The following is a 25516-nucleotide window of genomic DNA, read 5'->3' as shown; positions in this document are numbered from 1 at the left end:
TTTCATTTGCATCTAGTATGGAAAAAAGTATTGCCGTAGGAAATTTTTTATTAACTGTTAAAGTTAGGGTGGGGTAGGGGGTCGGACCCAAACTTTGGACCAATTTTTTTTTTAAATCTGTGCTATACCCCACCTGGATTTTTTAGTCAAGCATGCCTAAGGGTCCAAACTTTCATTTGCACCTAGTGTGGGAAAAATATTGCCGTAGGAAATTTTTTATTAACTTTTAAAGTTAGGGTGGGGTAGGGGGTCGGACCCAAACTTTGGACCAATTTTTAAAAAAAATCCGTGCTATACCCCACCTGGATTTTTTAGTCAAGCATGCCTAAGGGTCTAAACTTTCATTTGCACCTAGTGTGGAAAAAAATATTGCCGTAGGAAATTTTTTACTGACTTTTAAAGTTAGGGTCGGGTAGGGGGTCGGACCCAAACTTTGGACCAATTTTTTTTTTAAATCTGTGCTATACCCCACCTGGATTTTTTAGTCAAGCATGCCTATGGGTCCCAACTTTCATTTGCACCTAGTGTGGAAAAAAGTATTGCCGTAGGAAATTTTTTATTAACTTTTAAAGTTAGGGTGGGGTAGGGGGTCGTACCCAAACTTTGGATCAATTTTTTTTTTTTAAATCTGTGCTATACCCCACCTTGATTTTTTAGTCAAGCATGCCTATGGGTCCCAACTTTCATTTGCATCTAGTATGGAAAAAAGTATTGCCGAAGGAAATTTTTTATTAACTTTTAAAGTTAGGGTGGGGTAGGGTGTCGTACCCAAACTTTGGATCAATTTTTTTTTTTTAAATCTGTGCTATACCCCACCTGGATTTTTTAGTCAAGCATGCCTATGGGTCCCAACTTTCATTTGCATCTAGTATGGAAAAAAGTATTGCCGAAGGAAATTTTTTATTAACTGTTAAAGTTAGGGTGGGGTAGGGGGTCGGACCCAGACTTTGGACCAATTTTTAAAAAAATCCGTGCTATACCCCACCTGGATTTTTTAGTCAAGCATGCCTAAGGGTCCCAACTTTCATTTGCAACTAGTATGGAAAAAAGTATTCCAGTAGGACATTTTTTATTAACTTTTAAAGTTAGTGTGGGGTAGGGGGTCGGACCCAAACTTTGGACCAATTTTTAAAACAAATCCGTGCTATACCCCACCTGGATTTTTTAGTCAAGCATGCCTAAGGGTCCCAACTTTCATTTGCATCTAGTATGGAAAAAAGTATTGCCGTAGGACATTTTTTATTAACTTTTTAAGTAAAGGTGGGGTAGGGGGTCGGACCCAAACTTTGGCCCAGTTTTCAAATCAAATCTGTGCTATACCCCACCTGGATTTTTCAGTCAAGCATGCCTAAGGGTCCCAACTTTCATTTGCATCTAGTATGGAAAAAAGTATTGCCGTAGGACATTTTTTATTAACTTTTAAAGTTGGGGTGGGGTAGGGGGTCGGACCAAAAATTTGGACCATTTTTTTAAAAAACATCCGTGCTATACCCCACCTGAATTTTTTAGTCAAGCATGCCTAAGGGTCCCAACTTTCATTTGCACCTAGTGTGGAAAAAAGTATTGCCGTAGGAAATTTTTTATTAACTTTTAAAGTTAGATTGGGGTAGGGGGTCGGACCCAAACTTTGGACCGCTTTTAAAAACAAATCCGTGCTATACCCCACCTGGATTTTTTAGTCAAGCATGCCTAAGGGTCCCAACTTTCATTTGCACCTAATGTGGAAAAAAGTATTGCCGTAGGAAACTTTTTATTAACTTTTAAAGTTAGGGTGGGGTAGGGGGTCGGACCCAAACTTTGGATCAATTTTTTTTTGTAAATCTGTGCTATACCCCACCTGGATTTTTTAGTCAAGCATGCCTACGGGTTCAAACTTTCATTTGCACCTAGTGTGGGAATAGTATTGCCGTAGGAAATTTTTTATTAACTTTTAAAGTTAGGGTGGGGTAAGGGGTCGGACCCAAACTATTGACCAGTTTTTAAAACAAGTCCGTGCTATACCCCACCTGGATTTTTTAGTCAAGCATGCCTAAGGGTCTCAACTTTCAATTGCACCTAGTGTGGGAAAACGTATTGCCGTAGGAAATTTTTTATTAACTTTTAAAGTTAGGGTGGGGTAGGGTGTCGTACCCAAACTTTGGATCAATTTTTTTTTTTAAATCTGTGCTATACCCCACCTGGATTTTTTAGTCAAGCATGCCTATGGGTCCCAACTTTCATTTGCATCTAGTATGGAAAAAAGTATTGCCGAAGGAAATTTTTTATTAACTTTTAAAGTTAGGGTGGGGTAGGGTGTCGTACCCAAACTTTGGATCAATTTTTTTTTTTAAATCTGTGCTATACCCCACCTGAATTTTTTAGTCAAGCATGCCTATGGGTCCCAACTTTCATTTGCATCTAGTATGGAAAAAAGTATTGCCGAAGGAAATTTTTTATTAACTGTTAAAGTTAGGGTGGGGTAGGGGGTCGGACCCAGACTTTGGACCAATTTTTAAAAAAAATCCGTGCTATACCCCACCTGGATTTTTTAGTCAAGCATGCCTAAGGGTCCCAACTTTCATTTGCAACTAGTATGGAAAAAAGTATTCCAGTAGGACATTTTTTATTAACTTTTAAAGTTAGTGTGGGGTAGGGGGTCGGACCCAAACTTTGGACCAATTTTTAAAACAAATCCGTGCTATACCCCACCTGGATTTTTTAGTCAAGCATGCCTAAGGGTCCCAACTTTCATTTGCATCTAGTATGGAAAAAAGTATTGCCGTAGGACATTTTTTATTAACTTTTAAAGTAAAGGTGGGGTAGGGGGTCGGACCCAAACTTTGGCCCAGTTTTCAAATCAAATCTGTGCTATACCCCACCTGGATTTTTTAGTCAAGCATGCCTAAGGGTCCCAACTTTCATTTGCATCTAGTATGGAAAAAAGTATTGCCGTAGGAAATTTTTTATTAACTTTTAAAGTTGGGGTGGGGTAGGGGGTCGGACCAAAAATTTGGACCATTTTTTTAAAAAACATCCGTGCTATACCCCACCTGAATTTTTTAGTCAAGCATGCCTAAGGGTCCCAACTTTCATTTGCACCTAGTGTGGAAAAAAGTATTGCCGTAGGAAATTTTTTATCAACTTTTAAAGTTAGATTGGGGTAGGGGGTCGGACCCAAACTTTGGACCGCTTTTAAAAACAAATCCGTGCTATACCCCACCTGGATTTTTTAGTCAAGCATGCCTAAGGGTCCCAACTTTCATTTGCACCTAATGTGGAAAAAAGTATTGCCGTAGGAAACTTTTTATTAACTTTTAAAGTTAGGGTGGGGTAGGGGGTCGGACCCAAACTTTGGATCAATTTTTTTTTGTAAATCTGTGCTATACCCCACCTGGATTTTTTAGTCAAGCATGCCTAAGGGTTCAAACTTTCATTTGCACCTAGTGTGGGAATAGTGTTGCCGTAGGAAATTTTTTATTAACTTTTAAAGTTAGGGTGGGGTAAGGGGTCGGACCCAAACTTTGGACCAGTTTTTAAAACAAGTCCGTGCTATACCCCACCTGGATTTTTTAGTCAAGCATGCCTAAGGGTCTCAACTTTCAATTGCACCTAGTGTGGGAAAACGTATTGCCGTAGGAAATTTTTTATTAACTTTTAAAGTTAGGGTGGGGTAGGGGGTCAGGCCCAAACTTTGGACCAATTTTTTTTTTTTAATCCGTGCTATACCCCACCTGGATTTTTTAGTCAAGCATGCTTAAGGGTCCCAACTTTCATTTGCATCTAGTATGGAAAAAAGTATTGCCGTAGAAAATTTTTAATTAACTTTTAAAGTTAGGGTGGGGTAGGGGGTTGGACCCAAACTTTGGACCAATTTTTAAAAAAAATCCGTGCTATACCCCACCTAGATTTTTTAGTCAAGCATGCCTAAGGGTCCCAACTTTTATTTGCACCTAGTGTGGAAAAACGTATTGCCGTAGGACATTTTTTATTAACTTTTAAAGTAAGGGTGGGGTAGGGGGTCGGACCCAAACTTTGGACCAATTTTTAAAACAAATCCGTCCTATACCCCACCTAGATTTTTTAGTCAAGCATGCTTAAGGGTTCCAACTTTCATTTGCACCTAGAGTGGAAAAAAGTATTGCCGTAGGAAATTTTTTATTAACTTTTAAAGTTAGGGTGGGGTAGGGGGACGGACTCAAACTTTGGACCAATTTTTAAAAAAAGCCGTGCTATACCCCACCTGGATTTTTTAGTCAAGCATGCCTAAGTGTCCCAACTTTCATTTGCACCTAGTGTGGAAAAAAGTATTGCCGTAGGAAATTTTTTATTAACTTTTAAAGTTAGGGTGGGGTAGGGGGTCGGACCCAAACTTTGGACCATCTTTTAAAACAAATCCGTGCTATACCCCACCTGGATGTTTTAGTCAAGCATGCCTAAGGGTCCCAACTTTCATTTGCACCTAGTGTGGAAAAAATTTTTGCCGTAGGACATTTTTTATAAACTTTTAAAGTTAGGGTGGGTAAGGGGTCGGACCCAAACTTTGGACCGTTATATATAACTAACCACTATTTTTTCATCTTTGGTTGTAAGTGATCGCTTAAATTTAGCAATCATGTTTAACAAAATCCCACAGTTGCAACCTTACATTGCCAAGAAAACGAAACTCCGAGCCGAACCTATGGCAACATTTATAAAAGAATTCAATATGATGATGAACGTGCAAAAAGCATGGACAATATTCGGAACCGTGTTGTATCCGTAACAACACGAAATCTTTAAAACTAGCAATCATTCCAAATTTAAGAAACATACTATATCTAACAATTTATTGGCTGTAATCCACAGGACACGGCCCAAGTTGGTATTTGACAAACCAATCTACCTAAGTTTTGAGATTTTGGACCTGCTAAAACATTGATGACTGATTTTGAATAAGACTACCTCAAACTCAAATACGAAACGCGAGCCACAATCTGCTTCATACACAATACTAATAGTCTCAATTGCAATATTCAGATCACAGACATTTACAAATACATATAAAAAATGGGCATCAGTGGTACGAGATCTCAAATTACCCGACTGACCATAAATCCAAAAGTTTAAATTAAGGTCAGCAAGAAAGATTTTGGACGTTGCCCATGGTACCAGAGATCAAGGTAGACATTGCTTCTAAAATGGCCAATAGCGCTTACGCCCTTGACCCGTACGAATTTGTCACCATAGTGTGAGGGGTACCTGCCTGGTGTGTCGCATAGTCCAAATAACTTTTGCCGACTTGCCAAACTTAAACATTCTTAAGCCATGGTACCAGGGATAGAGGGAGACGTTGCCTCTAAATGGTCTTTAGCACTTATATTCTAGACCTATTGCTTATTGTCCTCCGATATCTCTTTGGACATCCGATATTTATCTTTCGGGTACAGAGCTCAAAAATCTTCTTCAAGTTTATTCACAAAGATCTTGACCACATCTTCCCTTTCTTTCTGCATTGTACAATTTGTATATCAAAGTGGTTCTCCATTTAACACCCTGTCGTCATAAAACTTAATGATAAAGCAAATAATTCCGGACGGTGTGTGACTCTGGTAGGGTTTGGTGTCTGGTTTGCAGTCTTTCATTCGGCACCAGCGACTCGTGATTTCTTCGGGCGAGATCTCTTTCCGTTCCTTGATTTATTTTACAAAGTCTTGAATTGTTTTCTCTAAATCCCTTACAATTTATTTGACTTGACGTACTCAGGAAAGCATTCAAATTCTGCATACACTATGAAATAATGGTACCTTCATTGATCTCATATGGTTTTCAAAATCTTGTTAGGCCCTTGATCCGGCATCTTCACATTCGCAATTATCTTGTTATTACCTTACTGTTTTTGCTGGAATAGGGTCACTTTGAAAGTGATTAAAAGAGAGGCGAAAGATACCAAAGGGATATTTAAACTGACAATGCCATGGTAAAATACAAAGCACGACGAAAAAATAAACAAGTTCACAAAACAATGTATCCATCCGTCTGTCTCAATCTTCAACAAGTCCACATTCAGTTCTCTTTTCTTCGAAATCGTCAGTGGGTAGATCTTTTTCTTTTCTAAACTATTCAAGTTGATGAATATATTCGGATTTTTTTTCTCACACTTGGTAATGTTCTTGAGATTCGCTGGGAAAACAATCCTTTCAAACGTTAACTCGTTTCCAATCGCTGGTACTCAGTTACCCGGTCAACGCTTTTAAGGTCTACCTACCCCTTCGTGGTGTATTGACGCCAAAACCGCCCACTTAAAACATTGCTTGTCCTGGCTCTTCACTTCCATGATGGCTTTATTGTCTGCCGGCCACCTATGTAAGATCTAGTATTGAGATCCGGCAATTGATCTATATTTGCCGATATAAAATTTTATACTAATCACCGTTTTCGGTGCCTTTTCACTTTTATTTTATGTCCAAATTGCATATTTCTCTCCAAAGCTGTTATACATCATTTTCAACATATCTTCAAAGTTGGTCGCCTTTGTGAATACTTTGTCCAGTAATGAATGTTATCTTAGCATTTTCTTCCTTCTTGTCACCAACCATCTTTCAATCATACAATGTAAAATCACATTTACTTTTAGGCATTTCTGTGTTACTCCATTTGTAATTTCCATCCTTTTGAAACGGCTGGTAATATGAAATGTTTCTGGATCCATCTAGACTGTGGATTTAATTGTCCTTGAGGCAAATAACCAATCAAAAGTTTTCTCCTAGGGTTGATTATTTTGAAATTCTCTTTCGACTGTTCCCTGTTTCTATTGGTTTTCTCCCTAACACTTATCAGCATAGGGTTAAGAAGGTGATATCTGGTATGTCACGTACTCCAACTTAACTATTGCAAACTGTCAAAGACAAGAGATTTTCTATGTTGGCCATAGAAACATACGTAGAAGAAGTAGAAATTGACTCTAAAATGGTTTTCAGCACGTATGCTCTTGACCCATACGAGCTTGTCAGCATAAGGGGTTGGGTGAATTAGGGTATCTTACATGTTACATATTCCGAGTAAACTATTACCGGCTAGCCAAACTAAGAGATGCACCACGTTGGCCATGATACCAGAGGAAGATGAAGACAGTGCTTCTAAAATGGCTCATATCACTGATGCTCTATACCCGTACACTTTGCAAGCTTATGGTGAAAAAGGGTGAGGGTACATGTTAAAATTGAATGAGAATGGAAATGGGGAATGTGTCAAAGAGACAACAACCCGACCAAAGAGCAGAAAACAGCCCAAGGCCACCAATGAGTCTTCAACACAGCGAGAAAATCCCGCATCCGGAGGAGCACATAGACCAACTTAACTATTGCCGGCTGGTTAAACTAAGAGATTATCCACGTTGGCCATGGTACTAGAGGTATAGATAGACATTGCCTCTAAAATGGCCCTTAGCATTTATGCCCTAGACCTGTACGAATTTGTCAGCATTGGATGGGGGGACTTAGTATGTCACGTAGTCTGGCTTATCTGTTGCCGGATGGGCAAACTAAAAGATTCTCTTCGTTGGCCATGGTATCGTACAATACTTTATTCTCTTTAATCCAATACTACCAGGGGTACAGGGTGACATTACCTCTAAAATGGTCTATAGCACTCATGCCCTACAACCGTATGAGTTTGTCTACGTTGGCTATGATACAAAAGGTAGAGGAAGACATTGTCTCTAAAATGGCACTTAGCACGTATGTCCTTTTCCCAAACGAGCTTGTCAGCATTGGGTAAACAGGGGGAGGAGGGATACCTAGTGTGTCTAACTAAACTATTGCCGGCTAGCAAAACTAAGAGATTATCCATGTTGATCATAAACCCAGAAGAAGAGGTAGATGTTGCCTCAAAAATGGCTCATACCACTTATGCCCTAGACCCATACGAGTTTAATTTGTCAGGATGGGGAAGGTTTCGGTATCCTAGTTTGTCATATAGTCCGACTTAACTATTGCCGTCTAGCAAAACTAAGAGACTCTTAACGTTGGCCGTGGTACCAGAGAAAGAGGTAGATATTGCCTCAAAAATGGCTCATACCACTTATGCCCTAGACCCGTATGAGTTTGTCAGTATGGGGGTGGTCTTGGTATCCTAGTATGACATATAGTCCGACTTAGCTATTGCCGGCTAGCCAAACTAAGAGATTCTCCACGTTGGTCATGATACCAGAGGAAGAGGTAGATATTGCCTCTAAAATGGCTCATACCACTTATGCACTAGACCAGTACGATTTTGTCAGCATAGGGCGAGGGAGTCGGGGTACCGGGATAGTCCGACTTAACTACTGCCGTCTGCACGTTGGTCATGATACAAGTGGTAGAAGAAGATATTTCCTCTAAAATAGCTCTTAGCACTTATGCCCTTGACCAATACGAGTTTGTCACTATCGGGTGAAGGATGGGGGTACCTGGTTTGTAACATAGTTTGACTCAACTATTGCAGCCTGGCCAAACTAACAGATTCTCCACGTTGACCATGGTTCCAGAGGTAGAGGGAGATATTGCCTCTAAAATGGCTCATACAACTTATGCCCTAGACCCGTAAGAGTTTGGCAGCATCAGGTCGGGGAAGGGAAAGGGGGAGAGGTGGAACTTGGTATGTGACATGGTCCGACTTAGCTATTGCCAGATACCAAACTAAAAGTCTCTACACACTAGCCATTGTACCATACAATTCTTTATTCTCTTTAATCCAATACTACCAGGGGTAGAGGGTGACATTGCCTCTAAGATGGTCTATAGCACTCATGCCCTACACCAGTATCAGTTTGTTTACGTTGGCTATGATACAAAAGGTAGAGGAAGACATTGTCTCTAAAATGGCACTTAGCACTTATATCCTTGACCCAAACGAGCTTGTCACCATTGGGTAAACAGGGGAGGGGGGGGAGGGGGTGGGGAGGGGTACCTAGTGTGTCTAACTAAACTATTGCCGGCTAGCAAAACTAAGAGATTCTCCATGTTGATCATAAAACCAGAGGAAGAGGTAGATGTTGCCTCTAAAATGGCTCATACCACGTATGCCCTAGACCCGTACGAGTTTGTCAGTGTGGGGGTGGTCTTGGTATCCTAGTATGACATATAGTCCGACTTAGCTATTGCCGGCTAGCCAAACTAAGAGATTCTCCACGTTGGTCATGATACCAGAGGAAGAGGTAGATATTGCCTCTAAAATGGCTCATACCACTTATGCACTAGACCAGTACGATTTTGTCAGCATAGGGCGAGAGAGTCGGGGTACCGGGATAGTCCGACTTAACTATTGCCGGCTGCACGTTGGTCATGATACAAGTGGTAGAAGAAGATATTTTCTCTAGAATAGCTCTTAGCACTTATGCCCTTGACCAATACGAGTTTGTCACTATCGGATGAAGGGTGGGGGTACCTGGTTTGTCACATAGTTTGACTCAACTATTGCAGCCTGGCCAAACTAACAGATTCTCCAAGTTGACCATGGTTCCAGAGGTAGAGGGAGATATTGCCTCTAAAATGGCTCATACCACTTATGCCCTAGACCCGTAAGAGTTTGGCAGCATCAGGTCGGGGGAGGGAAAGGGAGAGAGGTGGAACTTGGTATGTGACATGGTCTGACTTAACTATTGCCAGATAGCCAAACTAAAAGTGTCTACACGCTAGCCATGGTACCATACAATTCTTTATTCTCTTTAATCCAATACTACCAGAGGAAGAGGGAGAGATTGCTTCTAATATGGTCTATGGCACTCATGCCCTACACCCGTATGAGTTTGTCCCCGTTGGCTATGATACAAAAGGTAGACATTGTCTCTAAAATGGCACTTAGCACCTATGTCCTTGACCCAAACGAGCTTGTCAGCATTGGGTAAACAGGGGGAGGAGGGATACCTAGTGTGTCTAACTAAACTATTGACAGCTAGCAAAACTAAGAGATTCTCCATGTTCATCATAGAACCAGAGAAAGAGGTAGATATTGCCTCTAAAATGGCTCATACCACTTATGCCCTAGATCCATACGAGTTTGTCAGGATGGGGGTGGTTTCGGTATCCTAGTTTGTCATATAGTCCGACTTAACTATTGCCGTCTAGTAAAACTAAGAGATTCTCAACGTTGGCCATGGTACCAGAGGAAGAGGTAGATATTGCCTCTAAAATGGCTTATACCACTTATGCCCTAGACCCGTACGATTTTGTCAGTGTGGGGGTGGTCTTGGTATCCTAGTATGACATATAGTCCGACTTAACTATTGCCGGCTAGCCAAACTAAGAGATTCTCCACGTTGGCCATGATACCAGAGGAAGAGGTAGATATTGCCTCTAAAATGGCTCAAACCACTTGTGCACTAGACCAGTACGATTTTGTCAGCATAGGGCGAGGGAGTCGGAGTACCGGGTATGTCACATAGTCCGACTTAACTATTGCCGGCTGCACGTTGGTCATGATACAAGTGGTAGAAGAAGGTATTTCCTCTAAAATAGCTCTTAGCACTTATGCCCTTGACCAATACGAGCTTTTCAATATTGGGTGAAGGTAGGGGTACTAGGTATGTCACATAGTCTGACTTAGATATTGCCACCTGGCCAAACTACGAGATTATCTACGTTGGCTTTGGTTCCAGAGCTACAGGTAGATATTGCCTCTGAAATGGATAATTTCACTTATGCCCTAGACTCGTACAAATTCGCGAATTCGTCAGCATTGGTTAAAAAGGGGGCACCTGGTATGTCACATAGTCCAATTTAACTACTACCGGCTGGCCAAACCAACAGATTATTCATGTTGACAGTGATGCAAGAGGTAAAGGTATACATTGCCTCTAAAATGGCTTATAGTACTTTTGGCCTAGACCCGTACGAGTTTTCACCATAGGGTCAGAAGGCCTGGTATGTCTCATTGTCCAACTCAACTATTGGCGGCTGATCAAACTAAGAGATTCACCACGTTGGTCATGATACCAGAAGAAGAAGAAGACAATGCCTCTAAAATGGCCTATAGTACTTATGCCTAGACCCGTACGAGATTTTCAGCTTGTGGAGGAGGGAGGGGGGTTCTTGTATCCTTGTATGTCACATAGTCCGACTTAACTTATGCGCGCTGGAGAAACTAAGAGATTCGTCGCGTTGGTCATGATACAAGAGGTAGAAGAAGACATTGCCTCTAAAATGGCCCATAGCATTTATGCCTAGATCCGTATAAGTTTGTCAGCAGGTGGGGAGGGGGAGTCCTGATATTCTGATGTCCCATTGTTGAACTTAACTATTGCCGGCTGGTCAAACCTAGAGATTATTAACGTTGGTCATGGTACCAAATGCTGCCGCCAAAGTGGCTCTTAGTACATATGCCCTACACCCGTACGAGTTTGTCAGCATAGGGTGGGGGTACCTGGTCTTATCTTTAGTCTGAGCTGTTAAATATGATCGAAAACGATTGCATATAATATGAGTACTGTATAATTCTGAAAGTGATAAAAAACCAGTAAAAAATGCTACGTCGGCATTTAAGAGAATTAAATAATTTTATATGGAATGTGTCTTTACTAAGACATGTAAGAAGCATCTGTAGATTGTATTTTTGGTTCAGCTTAATGTTTAAATATAAAAGGCTTTTCATTGATGTGTCAATAGGCATTTTGTAAGTTTACCAAAACATATTTGTAATTATAGGTTTACATATGCGTTCCCTTTTTATAATTGATTAAGTAAACGGAGACCTCGAAGAAGACACCCATTGCGTTCATAATTTATTGTTATTTATAGCAAAATCAAATACAATCTGCAAACATGATTTTATCCATATACTAGTAATCGATATTTTCTTACAACACTTTATCGAACCCATGTGTTCTCATGAATATTATCGCAGGCTCGTGAATATTATTGCAGGTTGTGCTAATGAATAGCAAGCGGCCGTTTGTTATTCGCCGGTTAGCTTCACAATAGTCATTCATGTTTACCGGTTTCTATGCAGGCTCATGTTTTGGGGCCGGCAAAGCCGCGCGAAAATTTACTTTCGATTTCGTACACAATAATTTTTTATTTGGGGTAGAATATTCATTTCATCCTGTTTTCGACAAGATAGGTTATGTTCAGTTCTCACTTCGTCTAGGCCAGCTTATTCATTTCATTACTTATTATCAGTTCTAACTAGCTAAAATTCCCCAACCCAATTAAAAATAAATAGTAGTCCCTTCCTTTTCTGATAATATCTGTCATTATTATACTACATGTCATAATGCGAGATTCTGATTGGTTAATACGAGGGAGACAATTTACTCTATCCCATGGCAAATACTCTATTACGGAGACGCTTGATCATTTATGCGCTTTACTAAATAGGGATGACTGTTATGTGCAAGATGTCATATTTTATTTCTTTGAATTTGAAATTTAATAGACAATAATAACAGAACATTCAGTAAAATAAAGTAAGTAACACATAACTGAAAGGGTGATAGAGTAGATTGTTACCCTTCGAAAAGGTATTGTCAACCTTGGCTTCGCCGCGGTTAACAAAGTTTTATCGGGTAACAATCGTAAAATTTTTATTCTAAAAATGCATAATTAAAATTCAATTATCTTTTATTTGTTTTCTATAACTATTAGCATTTACTTTTCCTTAGTGCTGGTTCCGCATGCACGATTAGAATGATACATGTTTTCTCATTGGTTCAGTGAATTCCTTTTTTTACCCGGCTTGTCCAGTTCAATTGGTCCTACTGGTAATTTCTACTCAGTAAAGTTTTCCTTTCAAATCACTATATTCGTATGGTCATTATTCTAATCAGTTTTCTCTGAACAGGTCATAATTTTTATTAAGTTGACACGTCGATCGACTTAAATTTATAATTCTTGGAATAAAATATCTAGAAAATCTTGATGTTGTAGAAAAGAAATGTAGAAATCACACTGGGGCTCGGTTTTATCCAAAAGACATAGAGAAGTATATCAAGAAAGAGAAAACGTACTGTGCGGTGTTGGGCCCATTCAAAGTTAACCCCTTTTCTGATAAGTTGGTTATATCTCCGCTTAATTCTGTTCCGAAATCTGGTTCTTCCGAAAGAAGGGTCATTATGGATCTTAGTCACCCGAAGGGTCATTCTGTGAATGACTGTATTGAAAAGAATGAATATTTGGGAGATAGAGTTGATCTTCATTATCCTAATGTTGATAAACTAGTTGACATTATTTAGAGTAAGGGTCAAAACTGCTTAATTTTCAAGAGGGACCTTCGTCGTGCTTATAGACAAATTCCATTAGACCCAAGGAACTATAGTTTTGTTGGTTTTTCTTGGCGTAATCACATCTTTGTTGATCGTGTTTTACCAATGGGTTTGAGATCATCAGCCTTTATTTGTCAACGTATCACGAATGCAGTGACTTTTATCGCGGGAACATTTGGTGTGGATGTCATTAATTATCTTGATGATTTTGCTGGGGCAGACTGTCCTAATAAAGCTCAAGTCTCTTTTGAAAAGTTGAAGAGTGTTTTGGATCAGTGTGGATTGGAAGAATCTGCGGAAAAGGCTTGTGAACCTTGTTTAAGAATGTCTTTTCTTGGTGTGTGGTTTGATACAGAGAAAATGACTTTAGAAGTTACTCCAGATCGTTTAATTGAAATTTCAGAGTTAGTTGTAATGTTGTTGAATAAAGAAAAGGCCAGAAAGAAAGAAGTGCAGTCGTTGTTGGGGAAATTAAATTTTGTCTCTAGTTGTGTTTAACCAGGTCGGATTTTCATCTCTAGAGTTTTAAATTTCTTAAGGGAATTTTCAAATAATGAACAAGTGTTAGACGTTTCGAATGAGTTGAGAAGGGATATGCTCTGGTGGTCAAAATTTTTACTGACTTATAATGGGATTTCCATCATTAGCCTGGAAGAATGGACTGAACCAGATTTATTTTTCTCTTGTGACGCTTGTTTGACTGGATGTGGTGGTATGTCGGGTTCTGAGTATTTTCATTGCGAGTTCCCTGAATTCATAAGTGAACACAATTTTCATATCAATGCTTTAGAGCTCTTAACAGTGATTGTTTGTTTGAAAGTCTGGGCTGTTAAAGGGAAGAAAATTTGTATTTATTGTGACAATAATGTTTCAGTGCAGGTTATAAATAAGGGACGAACTAGGAGTAGGATTTTGCAGAGTTGTTTAAGAGAGCTTGTCTTTGTCTGTGCAGTGCAACAATGTGAAATTAAGGCGATACATTTAAGTTCAAAGGACAACAGGGTCGCAGATTTGCTTTCTAGATGGAATTTATCTCCGTCCTTTCAAGAGGAATTTAAAGACTGTTTAGAATACAGTTCTCGTGTTGAAGTTAATGCTGATCCTTCTCTTTTTAGGTTTCAGCATGACTGGTGATTTGATCATTTAAGAGCAGAATCAAAGAATTCCATTAAAAATGCATATGCTATTGGGACACGGAAAAATTTGAAGATTCAGTGGAAGTCTTTTTTATTATTTTGTAATTTTTACAAGTTGGTGGCTTTGCCTTGTTCGTTGGAGACCATTTGTTTATATTGTCAATTTTTAAGTCGGTCTTTTGCTAGCACAGAATCCATTAAGAATTACGTTTATGGTGTTAAAAGTTTGCATTTATTTTTAGATGTTTCGTTTCCGCATTTTGAAACGTTTTATTTTAAATTATTTTTTAAATGTTTAAAAAGTGTGAATCCGTATCAGATCAAACCAGCATTACCTATTACTCCGGAAATTCTTCTAAAAATCCGGTCCGTGCTGAATTTTTCAGACATTAATAATATAACTTTTTGGTGTTTGTTTTTATTCTCCTTTTTTCTTATGTGCCGAAAATCTAATTTAGTCGGTCCAGATGGAGAACCACATAAAAGTTTAAAAAGGGAAGACATAGTGGTAAAAGAGAACATGTTGATAGTTACTTTCAAGTGGACTAAAACTATACAGTTTGGGGAAAGACAATTAGAGATCCCATTGATAAAAAATCCGGAATCTAAATTATGTCCATATTCTGCCTACATGGCTATGTGCAAACATTTTCAAGCACCTTTAAGTTCTTCAGTCTTTTTAATGCGAGGATTCCGTAAAGGCGAAGTTAAGCCCGTACGCTATAGAGTATTTAATCATTTCTTGAAAACATGCATAAGTAATATTGATTTAAATTCGGAACACTACTCCACACATAGTTTCAGAAGAGGTGGAGCGACGTGGGCTTTTAAATGTGGTGTTCCCTCCAATTTAATACAGTTACAAGGAGATTGGAAAAGCGCAGCTTATAAACGTTATTTAAAATATGTGTTATCAGATAAACTTATTGTTGCTTACTGTATGTCTGCTCACTGCTGATCTGTATTATGTCATTTTAGGACAGAAAGCGTGGAACAGGTCGACTTTGATTATAGGGGATTCTATATTCAAATATTTCCCAGAGTTAAAGAATACTACAATTCAAGCTTTTGGAGGACTAACCTCAGAGCGACTTGTCCGTAAGCTGAGCAGATCTGATTTAAATGTACAAGATTTTTGTAATGTAATTATTCATGTTGGTACAAATGATATTTTTCATTTAACTAGTGGTCAATTTAGATCTAATGTTATTTCTATCATTAATCTCATTGCTTCTGTTAACAGTAATTGTTGCATTTTATTGTCGTCTATTTTATCTAGACCGGTTGATTACAGATTTTCAGAGGTTATATTAGGTAGTTTTAATGCAGAATTAAGGGATTTGGCGTTAAATCACAGTGATCTTAGTATTCAAAGATGTAGAATTCAATTCATGTCTTGTAATAGAACTTTTTACGATAAGTTTGGAAGACCAAAATTTCCTTTATTTGATCAAATTGACCGGCTTCATTTGAATCATGCAGGCATTAATAAAATGGTTCATTTTATTGCTAATACTTTAGCTCATTTATAGACAGTAAGTAAGAATTTTAAGGTTCGACAGGGAGGCATATTTTCTCTGACCCCTATATATATCGGGGGAGAGTTAAGTGCTTATCCTTGACCATTTTATGTTGGATTTTAACAGACGGGAGGGTTACTTAAAGCTTATCTCCTTTCTACACTGGAGAGGTTTAAAGCAGCTGACTCCCAATTCGTTAATTTTACACGATTGTTTGGCGGACCTGCGGTTTGGCGGGTTTTTTGAAAGATAGGTTTTTGTACCTTCTGTTTGAGTAAGTTACATGTACTTGTATTGTGACTGTCATTTGTTTTTGTATTGTGTGTATAGTTTATGTTATGTAGACCTGTAAGTTTTTGAGATGCTGACCCAAGCCTAATAAATGTTTTTACATACTTTTCTTTTGTTTGAAATTTGCCAGATAGAGTTAAAAGATTGAAGAGTAATTGTAAAATTTTTATTCTAAAAATGCATAATTAAAATTCAATTATCTTTTATTTGTTTTCTATAACTATTAGCATTTACTTTTCCTTAGTGCTGGTTCCGCATGCACGATTAGAATGATACATGTTTTCTCATTGGTTCAGTGAATTCCTTTTTTTACCCGGCTTGTCCAGTTCAATTGGTCCTACTGGTAATTTCTACTCAGTAAAGTTTTCCTTTCAAATCACTATATTCGTATGGTCATTATTCTAATCAGTTTTCTCTGAACAGGTCATAATTTTTATTAAGTTGACGCGTCGATCGACTTAAATTTATAATTCTTGAAATACCCGCCCACCCAGCCCTAGTTTTATTCTATTTTTTTTTTTTTTTTTCTCCCGTGTGTTTAGCGGGTTTTTTGAAAGATAGGTTTTTGTACCTTCTGTTTGAGTAAGTTACATGTACTTGTATTGTGACTGTCATTTGTTTTTGTATTGTGTGTATAGTTTATGTTTTGTAGACCTGTAAGTTTTTGAGATGCTGACCCAAGCCTAATAAATGTTTTTACATACTTTTCTTTTGTTTGAAATTTGCCAGATAGGCTAGAGTTAAAAGATTGAAGAGTAATTTGTTCTATCACCTCTCAGCTATGTGTTATTTATATAATGTGATAGCAATGAAAGCATAATACGAATAGGATATACTTATGTTTATCTTTATTTTTCACTTTTTTATAAAACGAATTATTCGAAGTTTATGAATATTCATAATGAATCTCTTGAAATAGGCATAAAATGAAACTGAAAATAGCTTAATTATATATAATTTCTGTAACTGTTTGTTACATAATCATTAATTGTCATCAAATAAATCCTTGACACCTTATGATACAAGTATTTATTGTTTTACGCAACAAAGAAGATTTATTATTTTAATTATTGTAAAGTATTGAGTTTTAAAGGTAGGTGAATCATATCTTTTAAAATCTTTAACAAAAATTTTATTTCACAATTCCATGCTTTTTAGGCAAGGGCGGATTCGAGCGGGGGAGTGACGGCATGCGCCCCCCTAAAATTTGCAAAGCATGGGTTGTCTTCAGCTTAATAAAGATTTAATTTTTTATTTCGATAATTTTACCTCAAAAAATTTTTCGACTCCCTCCGCTCGGGGAAATTTAAGTTTGCGCCCCCCCCCCCCCCCCCCCCCCCCCCCCCCCCCCCCCCCCAACATAAAATCCTGGATCCGCCCAGATTGTTAAAGAAAAATGTTGCTCAACATTGTGTTATAAAAAAAGAAATTCCTCATTTCTCCACTCTTGTAGTGTTCTATATATTGTTTTAATTTATTTCTCACTATTTCAAAGTGCAGCGCGGTGTGGTAAAAAAATACAAATGTCTTTTAATTCTTGATCAAGTGTTCTAAATTTTCAAAAACTCACTAGGCTCAAAATCAGAAGGAACTGTAACAAACTTCAGAGAAATTTTGGGAATGTAAATGAAACCAAAATTATTTAATAACTGGTTCTTTTTTTACTAAATTTCAAAATGTAGAACACTGTGACAGTGACACAGACGTAAATCGTGGAGTGGCATGTCGAAGCATAAATATGTCTTTTGTAGCGTAAAAACTGCAAAGATCTGTTAAGCATGTAATCTCCGAGAAATGGTTTGTTCTAAGCAAAAACATATTTTGAATATAAATTCTATACTCAACAGATGAATCGTCGCCCTGTTCACAATGTATTAATCACTGTTGATGTTTTGTGAAGAGTGCTTTCTTTCACGTCCGCATTTCTATCAAGTATGGCATGCCAAGTTAACATTTCAGGCAATCATTACGGATGGCGAAAATAAATCACAAAACTGTGAATAATAACATACATTGTAATTCATACGACATAAGAAGACACAATGTGACAAGTTTAGTTATTTTTAAAAATGTGTAAGTGTAACACTATTGTGTATCTTGAGTAATGTTTTGGTCATGGTGTTGTTTGTATTTATTTTATGATTTGTAATTGTCCCCCGCCTTCCCACCGCCCCTTTTCAAGGAGAACGCGTGCCACTTCGTATTTATGTATGAAAATTATAATCTCAACATTACTTTCCTTCATAAATATGCATGAAGTATTCGCCGCTGGACGGTCAGAAAACAACATTCAATCAATCATATCTCCTCTTAAATTGCAGTACTATAATGACTTTAAACATATTTGAATAAATAAAAGATTCGTTTAATTCTTTAATCAGATATTAACACGTCAAAGAAAAAAAACGAATATTGAATATCAAAGGGAAAAACGCATCATAGTCAAAGATATCATGCTTGTAATTTTGTATGCCAGCCGTGTGTTTCGTGTACAAAAGGTCGATTTAAAAAGTCATAGGACCATCAATGGCTCAAGATTCGAAACGTTTTGCCAAATACAGCTTAGGTTATCTATTCCTGAATAGAAAATCCGTAGTTTTTCAAACAATTCAAAGTTTTGTAAACTGTTAATTTATAAATTTGACCATATCAATGATAATTCATGTTAACACAGAAGTGCTGACTACTGGACATCGTTTTACTGCATGGGTTGTATGTGTCACTATTTTTTATATGCTAGCTCATAAGGTTTCAGTCCGCAGGAAGACATATCACCCTAACTGGACACTATATAATATTTCGCGGAATTTATTATACCGATTTTTATTTATCCGCCATAAACACCGCTCGAAAATAACCCGATATACGGTATTCTGACTCCGACCCAACTAGTCTTTGATCTTACCCCTTAATGCCACGTGATACGGAATATCAACAAATACCAATTTTAAAGTCTTTGGTTTGACCCGGCCGGGGTCAGAACCCAAGATATACGGCACTCGAGATGAAGACGATTCCACGAGACAACTTATGCGGTGTTTGTCTCATGAGTTTTACGATGGGTGGGAAAATGGGAAATTTGCATGGTGTTTTAAAAGATGAATATTTGATATTGGAAAATTAACTACAATAGACAAATGTGATTATAAATGTTTTATATTCCAAACTTGGAAAAAATTACTATACATATCATCAATTTTATTCTTAGCTGTATGTTAATGCGCATTTAATAAGTGGACTTATTAAGAATCAAATACTTTTTTTTGTTATTGTGGTGTTAAAGCGATGACCGAAATACATTTTGGATGAAGCGCGGAGTTTACAAAAGAGGCATTCAAAGCGTTATTACATTTAAATGCTACAACCATAAAAGTATGAGTTTTATTAATCTTTAGTTAGTTTTCCTATGTATTCTTGTGACGTTGTCAAGGAAAGTACGTGCTGTCATAAATGTTGCATTTTTTTTTTTTTTGCTTATTTTTTTTTGGAAATAACATCTGATTTCGGAATGCCTCTTAATTGTTGTCATCAAAAGTATGGCTTTTTATGAGACATACATGTAATGTAATTATTGATAATAAAAAATGAGATAACCAAATGTCATTCTATTACAACTTTTAAAATTGTGCGATTGGATAAAACATTAAATGTGCAGTCAGTTTTGACAAGATTTTGTATAGTTTTAATTCATTTATTCTATTTATTTAATCGTACAATGACTTAATCATAAGGCTTCTTATTAGTATAAATCCTTGCTTAAACATACGCATCCACCCAAAGAATTGACTTCTGCAATCATATACTCTTATTAGTAACTTGCATGTCCAAGTATAATTGTTCATTTTGATAAACAAATTATAAAAACACAAAAACAAACTTAAGTATTCTTGTTCTTCTTCTTTTTATGCATTTTATTCTCATACACACTTGTCCGAGCCGACACTTATTAATTTTTTTGACATAGACTTATGATAGATAGTTATCAGTTTTATATCATTATGACCTTTATCGTTGATCTCAAGGTCAAAATAATTGATGTTTTGTTCTTGACCTTTGACTTCCAAGGTAAAATAATCGAGTTTTATATGTCCAATCCTAAAACCATATATATTCTTACAGGCTATGTCAATTTCTTTTTACTGCACAGAAGGAATTATTTCTTGAGGTCAAATCCCCGTTATATAATGAATCGTTAATTATCTCCAAAATGATTTATATCCCCACCGATTGCCTTGATTAGTCATTTCTAATTCACCATAGGTATAATTTTGTACCCAGGGGACACATTTACATCCCAACCCCTACAACATATTAATTTTTAATTGCCTGGAGTAAACATTTTATTCCGGACGAGGTCTGTGTGTGGTACAAGCCAAGTCTCTTTCATTTAGTTAACTGTTAAATATCTTTAAAAACTGTTCAGACCCACCTCTGATTAATAGATCCTTTATATTCTTGTTTTCATGAAAAGATCTTCACATTGAAACATAGGTTTTGTAGTTGTCTTTAATTTAAAACAAATGTTTGCTGTTGCTAAACAACATGCGGGTTTCTATGCTCGATATGGAATTCGTCAAAAAAAGATCAATGATACTCTAGATGTTTTTATTATAGTCTTACACCATATGAGAATGTACATTCTTCCAAAATTACTAAATCATACATCAGATAACATTAAGAACCCATTATTGAACGGTTGCTATGCACTTGTTATGCAGATAAGTTGTTGATAAGCATTAAGTGAACTACAATTGAACTAACTTTTCATTTCTAACTAAAAGTTGTTCATCAACAGACAATCTGCATTACATTTAATTTAATTTGTTCAATAAAATGACTAATTAATTTGTAGTTGTCTTTAATTCAAACATTTTTTTGCCGTTGCTAAGCAAAAATTGTGTTGCTATGATCATTACGGAATTTGTTAGGAATAAAGATGTATATGATAGTATATGGGAATGAAACACCATATGAAAAAAAATCTTCAAACAACTGCTAAATGCATTCAGAGGGGGAAAACACTCATTTTTAACCGTTGCTAGGCAAAATTTCTGTTGCTAGGTTGTTTTTAAGCATATAGTAAACGAAATCAAAGGGACTTTTCATTTGTGACTTCAAGTTCTTCTTGGACAAACAATATTATTTGGAATTATATAAATTTGTTCTGATAAAGCAATTAATATGGGATAATTTTGATACTTAATAAAAACCGTTGCTAGGAAACCTTCCTTTCACCGGAACACAATAAAGTTATTATTTTTTCAAGTTTCTATACTAAGACCATCAATGGTATTAATATAAACTTTTTTGGAGAGGGGGCCAAAAACGACCCTTATCGTACCTTGTCCTTTTTGAATATTCACGTATTGCTGTGTGTGTCATGCGTTTCAATACAAGATGGATCTGTACCTGTAGTGAATGTGGAAGAAGACTACTGCAAATTAATTCAGCTGCGTCAAAAGGATTAAGATAGCTAATAATGGAGTAGTTGTGTCTGGATAATATGGTGCAAAGATACATAAATGTGTTTAGTTTCGTACTTCCCGTGTCTGATGCGGCATATAATGTTTATTAAAAATATGTCGAAAAACGTGAATATAGTAGAAAATTGAACCGGAGTGGTATCATAACTTTACCAAATGAAGTTTTATTACTTTTTATCGCAAAAAATTTGGAAGATATCGATGAAATATAAATTTACAAATATTGTAACCACTCCGTTGAAATAAAAAAGAGTGCATATTTTTGAAACTGAGTGAAAACGAACAATAATAAGGTAGAATAGAAGAAATTCTAGTTTGATGATATGAATTAGACTTAATTTCTTCCTAAAATGTCAAATCAAGAGTGTGAGAACTATAAAAAGATCAAAAATAAAATAGTTTGTCGACTTGCATTTTGAATGAAAAACTTAACATATCTTTTTCTTTCCATTTTATGAAAAACTGCACCGTAGGAAATGGCTACGACCGGGCAAAAAAATAAGATTAAGGTACTAGTTTTGCAAAAAAATCATTTTTAGCCTGCAGTTATGCCGGTCCATTAAAGTCGTAAAATAAGCACCTTTTTCTTGATTTGTCACTCCACCATACAGTGTGCTTGTAGAGTACCATATATATGTGCAATTTCGTAGGAATATTTAGTGGTTGATATACTTTCCATGTGTCATTGTTTGAATTGCAGAAAAAAAAGAAGATTTGTTTATACAATCATTGAGTAAATACGTTTTGCTGATGAACCGAAGTAAACTTATGCATTAGATTGAAGTGAACAGTAGAACTAATGACTGTGTGTTTACTTGTAAATAAAACTTTTCTCTTTTATAAGTTTATTGCTTGTTTTATAATTAGCTGGTTCTTTCAAACTTATATTTTTGTTGATATTTTGTGAATAAAATCTCTCATACATGTAAGTGAAATTAAACATTACGCTGTTTGCATTTTCTATATCATCAATTGAGAACATATGATCCAGTGTTGTAACATATTCCTTTCTTTAATTGGATATTACACTATTCTTATCAACACAAATAAAAATATGGAAGATAAGCCATTTTCATTTTCAATTCCTTTATTAGACAAGAGTGCACATGCTGAAATGTCTCGCCTGTTTTACAGACCATTGATTTTATGTTGAAAGCTTTAAAGATAAAGGTTTTACTTCAAGTATCACATTTACTTAAAATTTATAAAGATTCATGTTAATGAGGTCAAGATCAGATAAAAACTGTCAGACAGACATGTACACCTTACAATTATTCCATAGACCAAAAATAGTTGACCCATTGTTTATGGTAATTGAATAACACAGCAAAACACAAAAACTTGATGTAACTAATGAACCATGGAAATGAGATCAAGGTCAGATGATACTGGCTAGACAGACATACACCTTACAATCATACTATAAAACAATTATAGTTGACCTATTGCTTTAACTATTTAAAAAAAAAACACAAAAACTTAGTATTGACCAACGAACAATGAAAATCAGGTCAAGGTCAGATGACACCGGCTAGACAGGCATGTACACCTCACAATCATTCCATAAACCAAATATAGTTGACCCTTAGCTTATAGAGCTTGAAAAACAGACCAAAACACAAAAAAATCAAAATGACTTATGAACCATGAAAATAATGTCAAGGTCATATGAAACCTGCCAGTCTGACATTTACCCATTACAATCATTCCATACGCCATATAAAGTTGACCTGCTGCTTGCAGTATCTGAGAAACGGACCTAATCACGTAACTTTAACCGTGATCACTGATTCATGATTGGTGGTCGTGGACAGGTTAATCCTATCTGACGGACATGTAGACGTTGCAAGAAATCCATATACCAAATATAGTTATCCTATTACTCGTACAAAGTGAGAAATTCACATGACAAAAAACTATTATTACAATTAGAAAACCAAAAGTCGCTATTTTACATTGAAAATAATATGTGATATGTCCTTGTATTATAAACGTATCAGAAGGATTTGAAACCTTAGTTTCTTAATAGTCTCTAAACTTATCATATGAAAAAAATCATGCAGAAACTACACATTACCTTGCAATCATGATGTTCTGCCTTAACTTGAAAACCTTGATGTGGAATAAAATTTCAGATTGATTTGTTTAATTCCGTTATCATTTAATTTTTATATTAATATTTAGTGGGAAAAAATTGAAAACTTGTAACGAACTTCCTGACGCCTTCCTGACGATTTCCTTAAAGAGGGTATGGAAGGTGATTGTCTTTTTTGTATTAATTATTTTCAGGCTGTTATTCTCTATCTCTGCGTGGAGTGAAACTGTTTTTATCAATTTAAAAAAATGTTTGATGAGGGGATTGTTTTTGTCATGTTTTTCATGGTAATTAAAAGATAGGTTATGGTGATAATTCAAAATGTTATAAAGATTTTCATTAGCTATAACTGTTTAATTGATTTTATTTTCATCGTTGTAGTCCTCTTACAATATCTCTTATTATACAGTGTACATATATTTTTGTATTTTGTACAAAAGAGTATATGGTGTTTATGTGATTTTAAAAAACTTCCTGGGAGATGATTTAAATTTTAACATTCGGAATTAATATTCTTATGACGTAAGCAGTATCCCATTGTAGGGTACTTGTCTTAAATCGGTTTAAGAGTTTTATCGGAAGCTTATCGAAATTATTGTTTGAGAATTTATATGAATTTCAATTATTTAATTTAAAGTTAATAATTTTTCAGAGCCCAGAATTATATTGTTTGCAATTAATATTTGGCAATAAAAATAAAACGGCTAATCTGCATGTTTAATTTAATTCTGTTGATCTTGTAAATCTAGGTATATATGCTTGCTACATACTATTCCTACGTGTAATATCTTCCTTAGTCTTTTATAAAATGTACCAAACATTATAAAGTCAGAATCCCGATGCCCTCCTTACAACAACAAATCCAATATATTAAGAGTTGTTGTTGACGCTGTAAGAAGTACCGATTATCAGGTTGTCGGCATACTAATATCATAAATTATCCCCGGCTTAGTATATTTCTAGGATTTTGATTGGATAACTCACGTCGTTACAAAACCCATAGCCCCTGGGTGTTGCTAACCCATATACCCGGACGTTGCTATCCATTACCCCGGGGAACATCACGCGCGATTTCCTTAGTTCCATGGTTGTTCCTTGTGAAATATAGAATTCTGTGGATTATTCATGATGTCTGTAATTAAATATTTAATCCACTAACGATGTTATCTTATTTTGTCGATCATTTGCACTCATTTTAGTAAATGCATCATTTGGCTGACACATTGTCTATGAATGGGACCACTGACCTAGCTATGCAAATGACCCACGTTGACGTCACACCGTCTATGATGTAACTCTCACAACATTGAACGCCAAATTCGACCCATTTCAGTTTCTCTGTCTCCGTATTAAATCGTCTTACATTTGACTACCCCGTAATATGTCAAATTCCCAAATTTCATAAAAGATTTTTATAAAATGAAAAAAACGATGCTATCACGTTGTGGTCGAATTTCTCTAAAAATCCCCAAATTTAGACCAAAACCGGAGATAAATTCGTTATCTACGTTCATATCCGTAGATATGGATATTCTAACACCCTTCAGTACCCTCTACACCCTTCGGCTTCGCCTCAGGGTGTACATGGATACTTTAGGGTGTTAACATATCCATATCTACGGATATGAACGTAGATAACTTATAATATTAGCTTCGAGTCACAATATGAAGCTTTTTGTCGAGTGAGCGCAGCGAACGAACTCAAAGAGGGTTTATATGGTTTCGAGCAGCTGATATTCTACAATATCAATATGCAGACAAGCAGATAATCGATTTATCGGCTTGTATTTGCGTATTTT

The sequence above is a fragment of the Mytilus californianus genome, unplaced genomic scaffold, assembly GCF_021869535.1.
Source record: "Mytilus californianus isolate M0D057914Y unplaced genomic scaffold, xbMytCali1.0.p SCAF_8, whole genome shotgun sequence".
NCBI lineage: Eukaryota > Metazoa > Mollusca > Bivalvia > Mytilida > Mytilidae > Mytilus > Mytilus californianus.
This window is presented reverse-complemented; position numbering follows the sequence as displayed.